Source organism: Erinaceus europaeus, chromosome 3 (genome assembly GCF_950295315.1).
Source record: "Erinaceus europaeus chromosome 3, mEriEur2.1, whole genome shotgun sequence".
In the NCBI taxonomy this organism is placed as follows: domain Eukaryota; kingdom Metazoa; phylum Chordata; class Mammalia; order Eulipotyphla; family Erinaceidae; genus Erinaceus; species Erinaceus europaeus.
The window spans coordinates 88433541-88439540 of NC_080164.1; positions in this window are offsets into that span (position 1 = coordinate 88433541).

Genomic DNA, 6000 nt, shown 5'->3' on the forward strand with positions numbered 1-6000 from the left:
CCCTCTAAAGTGTCAAATCTAGAGTGGCTATTGCTCCTAGAGAGATGCCAGCTACATAAGCAGGGATACATGAGGGGCAGTGAGAAGGTCAAATGCATTCTCCTCCCCTCTGAGCTGAATGGCATGTTAGCTCAGGAGCCTGTACAGAGGTCCATCCTGACATGATCTCATGAGAACCAGGCAAGAAGTGCTCTTCAGCCAGGGTACCCACATACTATCCAGGACCCTCCCATTAAAAGTTCCAGAAAAGGGCCAGGCGGTGGTGCAGCTGGTTAAGCACACATATTACAGTGCCCAAGGACACAGATTCAAGCCCCCTGCCCCCCACCTTCAGGGGGAAAGCTTCACAAGTGGTGAAGCAGTGCTGCAGGTATCTCTCTGTCTCTTTGAACTCGCTATCTCCCCTCCCCCTCTCAAGTTCTCTGTCTCTACTCAGTAATAAATAAATAAAAATAAAAAGTGAGACATTAAAAAATAAATAAGTAAAGTAAAAGTTTCAGAAAGTTCCTGCTCACCAGCTGAAAAGGAGTGATATGCCCCCCTCCCCCCACCCTGAAATTTTGCTTTCAGTGCACACGCCAATATGGAAACACAGCAAAGGCAAAGTCCGCCCTCCACTTTTGAGATATTCCACAGATCTGCATTAACATTGCCCTCTCTCACCACAGTGAAGCCAGTTAATCTTTTTCCATAGACAGAACAGTGCAGGAAAAGTAGGCAGGGAGCTGTCACCCATGCATACACATGCCAGCCTCAAAGAATGTATGTACTCTTGAAGGGAATGTTTGTTCTACTTCCTTGAAACGGCAGGCAGGTCTCTTCATCTCTGCAGAGGCTCTGCTGGCAGAAATAGCTGTTGATGTCATGAACCACCTGCTCTGATGTAAATGGACCCCTCACAGGCTCTGGAGAGGCAGCGAAAGCTACACCACGGTGTGAAATGAATGTCGGCTGCCTACTGTGGCCTTCATTCTTCAGATATAACCGGCTCTGACCAGAATGACAAACCCTCACCACCAGCTAGCTCCCTGATGATAGATAGCAGGGTGAAGGCACCTGGAGCCAGAATGAAGGAAATAAATAAAAGTTAAAAAAAAAAAGGGGGTGAGGGTTGTCAGGCAGTAGCACAGTGGGTTAAGCGCAGGTGACGCAAAGAGCAAGGACAAGCATAAGGATCCTGGTTTGAGCCTTCAGCTCCCCACCTGCAGGGAAGTCACTTCACAGGCAGTGAAGCAGGTCTGCAGGTGTCTTTCTCTCTCCCTCTCTCTGTCTTCCCCTCCTCTCTCCATTTCTCTCTGTCCTATCCAACAACAACGACATCAATATTAACTACAACAATAAAACAACAAGGGCAACAAAAAGGGAATAAATAAATAAATATTTAAAAAAGAAAAAAAAAAGGCCAACTTCCCACTACAGTCACAGCCTCACACTGGAAAAGAGGAGTTCTTGCAGAAGCCAGAGAGAGGTTTTGGATAAGGGATGAATCAATTTTCAACATCCTGAAAAGAAGAATAACTCATTTTCTTTTTTTCTTTTTTCCCCCCATTTTGCAGTGAACACTGTCAAATCACAGGAATAAAAGGCAAGTCTGGAAGTGAACCTGAGCCCTTTAATCCAACCTGACTTTATAAAGTTTTCTATCAAAAGTCCCCATAAATGCATCCCCATACGATTTTTTGGGAAACTGTAAACACTTCCCCAAAATGTGATTCAACATCTCCTCCGGAAGCTAGGCAAGCAGGATGCTCGAATACTCCTACCTCTCCCCTACTCCCCTCTCCCCACTCTAGCAGCTCCAGCCCCAACATGAGGGCTCCCAACAATGCCCCATGCTGAGCAAAAGGGCAGGGCCACCTCATTTAGCTTCTGTGACACCTGAGGCCTCTCACTCCTGCAGGGAAATGGATGGAAGGTGACAGGGAAGGTGATGAAGACTCTTCTCTCCTCACTGGGTTTTTGTTGCCTGCAGCCACCAGACTCTCCACAGGGCAGAGCTCATCTTGTAGGAGATCAGCAGGGGTGGAGAATCAAGTCCCTGCCCTCCCTTCAGGAAATGGTTCACCCCAGACTCCCAGCAGTCCAGGGCCTCACAGCAGTTCCCAGCCTTGCTGGCAAATCCTATTCCCCTGTGACTCTGTGATTTAATTAGGCTGGCTTATATAGGGGTGAGTACTAGGATCTTTAAAAGTAACCACTGAGAACTTTCAATTGGTCAGTTAGAGCCCCTTGGAGGCAAAGAAAGGAAGGAAGGAGGGAAGGAAGGAAGGGAGGGAGGGAGGGAAGGAGGGAGGGAAACATCCAAATACTAATGAGATCATATACTCCTGCCCTGCCAGGGTGGTGGCTGGGGATAAGAAGTTGAGTTCAGGGAGTCGGGCAGTAGTGCAGCAGGTTAATCACAGGTGGCACAAAGCTGAACTACTGATGTTAAGGATCCCAGTTTGAGCCCTGGCTCCCCACCTGCAGGGGAGTCACTTCACAGGTGGTGAAGCAGGTCTGCAGATGTCTATCTTTCTCTCCTACTCTCTCCATTTCTCTCTGTCCTATCCAACAATGACTACAACAACAACAACAAAGCAACAAAAAGGAATAAATAAATAAATAAATAAAAAGAAGTTGAGTTCATCCATCACTGGGGAAGACAAGTCTCTCAAGGGAAGGGCAGCTCCAGCCAGCCGGGCCCTGAGAACATTTGGTAAGCAGGTAGGCTGCAGTCTACTTGGGCGATTTAGCAACTGCCTGTCAGCTCTCATATTCAGACTCTGTACTTGGGGTTTAATCATCTTCCCTCAGCTGTCTAACAAAGAAGTCTCACAATAAAATACCTTAGGCAAAAATGTAATGGCTATTTCAAATGAATCATCAATTAAAAGATTCAACAAAAATAATTTTGCAATTTGTCATTGTTAAAAAAAAAAAGATTTACCTATTCCATTAGATAGAAAGAGAGACAGAGAGAGGAGGAAGCGAGAACCAAGAGGCACTCTGACACATGCGGTACTAGAGATTGAATGTGGTACAGTATGCTTCCAAAACCCAAGCTCTACCACGGTGCCACCTCCTTGTTTGCAGCCATTTAAAAAATCATCTTTATTTATATATATTTTGGATAGAGACAGCCAGAAATGAAGAGGGAAAGAGGGGGGCAGAGATACCTGCAGCACTGCTTCACCACTCACAAAGCTTTCCCCTTGCAGGTGGGGACTCAAGGTGTGAGTGGGGACCAGGAGCTTGAACCTGAATCCTTGTGCGTTGTAATATGTGCATTCAACCAGGTGCAGCACCCCTCACCGCCTCATTGTGTTTTGTTTTTCTTATAAACAATGAAAAACTGCTCAAAACACTAGCTCATTAATTTGATTTCAGTTGCTTACAAACCAATGCACAAAACAAATACGAAGAAAGGAAACAACTGGCAAAAACAAGAGAGTTTAAATAGCAAGATGCCAAAAACACTGATGACAATTCAATTACTGTTTGTACTTTCATCTATGGATGAAAATGGAAAGGACCCAGCAAAACAGCTGCATTGCTGTTCCAACTTTTCACAAACACTTTAGAAGTAAGCAAGAACTCAAGTTGGCTGGCGTCCAACATACAATGATCACATACGATTAGTTCATAGTGAGATTTGTGAACTAAGGAGGGGAGAAGGCATGCTCACAAGGGCCAATTATCATGTGCAGATGTGATGGCTCCAGAACTTTATCTGCCAGATGATGCGTCCCATACGATGACTATTTCATTTAATCTTTATTAACTGAATCAGAGAACTACAAATCCTGTGTTTCAAGTCATTATGTAGAGATAATTTCCTGATAGCAATAGTTAAAAGACAAAACACTGAAATATCTTTCATATGTAAAGAAAACTGTTTCTCTTTTTATTTTTGCATCTGCAAAAACAAACCAACAGGCTAATAACCAGTCATCTTCCCTCATTTGTGTTTATTTCTTGTCAAATCTATTAAATAAAAAAAATTAAAAAAAAACAAAAACCTGCTCCCTAAGGAGTGAGAGGCAGAGGAGAGCAGACAGTCTTCAACTTAGATGGCTGGCATATGCTTGCACCTGTGAAAGGCAGAAACTCTGGGTTTGTGGACTTTGCAAGCAGAATTCATCAAGCCAGAGGTAGCTGAACTCCTAGAAATCTGGTTCCCAAAATATTTGCAGACATTTTTGCAAAGTGTAGCACGCACAGCACACAAAGTCCTTTCTTTTCTTTTCTTCTTTCTTTCTTTCTTTCTTTCTTTCTTTTTAACTAAGTCCTTTCTGTAACACACATAAACACACACACACACCATATTTATTTATTTATTTAATGAGGGTACCCTGTAAGTTCTGTCTCAGAAAATAATTTGAGATGAGCCATCCGTGTGTGTGTGTGTGTGTGTGTGTGTGTGTGTGTGTGTGTGTATTTCTGCAACTCTTCCAACAGTTACAACCTTGAGAAAAGGTAACTGGGAGAATCTGATTACATAAGAAGGGTTCTTCAGTGTTGTATAATAACCCAAAAGGACTTGAGGGGAAATGAAAACTAGGACAGGTACATTTTGGTAGGGGATACAAAGCCATAACATTAAAGGGCAGGAATGTAAAGAGATAAAGAGGGGCCAGGCAAGGGGTTCAGTGGGTGGAGCAAATTCCTTCTATATATGAGGCTCTGGATTTGAGAGCACCAAAAGTAGAAAAAAAAGAGAGAAATTCATGGGTGGTGAAGAGGTGCTTTGACAAGAGTGCTCTGATGTCTTTCCTTCTTCTCTCACAAAATATTAAAAAATGGGCTTAGGGGTGGGGGTGGAGGTTCAGCAGTATCAGACAATACAATGTCTAGGGTTGGGTGCTGGCAGCAGAGTTTGTTAAAAGAAAAATAGATAAATACAGACAGTGCAGGAGGTGGGTGGAGCAGTGGAAAGTGCTGGGCACAAGTGTGAGGTCCTGAGCTCAATTCCTGACACTGTATGTGTCAGAGGGATGCTCAAGCTCTCTCTCTCCCTTATGAATAAATATTTAAGGGGGGGAACCCATTGCATAAAGTGAGTTTCAAGGGGAAAGGATAATGGACTGAGAGAAAAATGGGGGGGGAGGGGAGACGACAATACTAAATGATAGTTTTGCTATAGCTGGACTTTCCAATTTTTTAATTCTATTTTTTTTTCACTTTTGAAATGAAGTCAATATAGGACCTATGCAAAAGTACCAATTCCTTAATTCTCTCCTAATCAAGGCATGGTTTAAGATGCTTCTTTGGACTCCCTTCTCACAGAGATTCCGAGCCCTCTGAAAAGACAGGTATCCTAGGGATTAACCTATGGTAAGTTTTCTGAACAAAGACATGTGCTAGGGCTCAGCACCAACAATCAGAAGCTCAGTGTGTGTGGAGTTTCATGTTCATACAGTCCGTTTATCCCCATTTCCTCAACAATTAGTTTCATAAACATAAACCCTTATCATTGTTAACAGCTTAACAGTGCCTTAGGGTATTTAAAATTACGGGAACAAGTCCCTCTTATAGGAAAGCATTTGTTCAAGAAGCTTAAGAATACATTGCAGGGTGGAGGGTAGATAGCATAATGGTTATGCAAAGAGGCTCTCATGCCTGAGGCTTCAAAGTCCCAGGTTCAATCCCCCACACCACCATAAGCCAGAGTTGAGCTGTGCCCTGGTAGGAAGGAAGGAAGGAAGGAAGGAAGGAAGGAAGGAAGGAAGGAAGGAAGGAAGGAAGGAAGGAAGGATGTTATAAAAAAAAAAAAGAAGAAGAATACATTGCAAATGTGGTGCTAGCATTGTCACCTTGCCCAAGGATCTTCTTAGACTGGAAAGACAGCTCACCTGGATAGTGCGCTGCTTAGCCCTGTGAGCCACCCAGGTTTGAGGCCAGACCCCGCTGCAATGAAAGAAGCTTTGGTGTCGTGGGAAAGTCCCCTCTCCCCTGTCTTACAAAGAAAAGTTTTAGGGCAACAAAGGTGAATGAATAAATAAATAAATATTAAAAAAA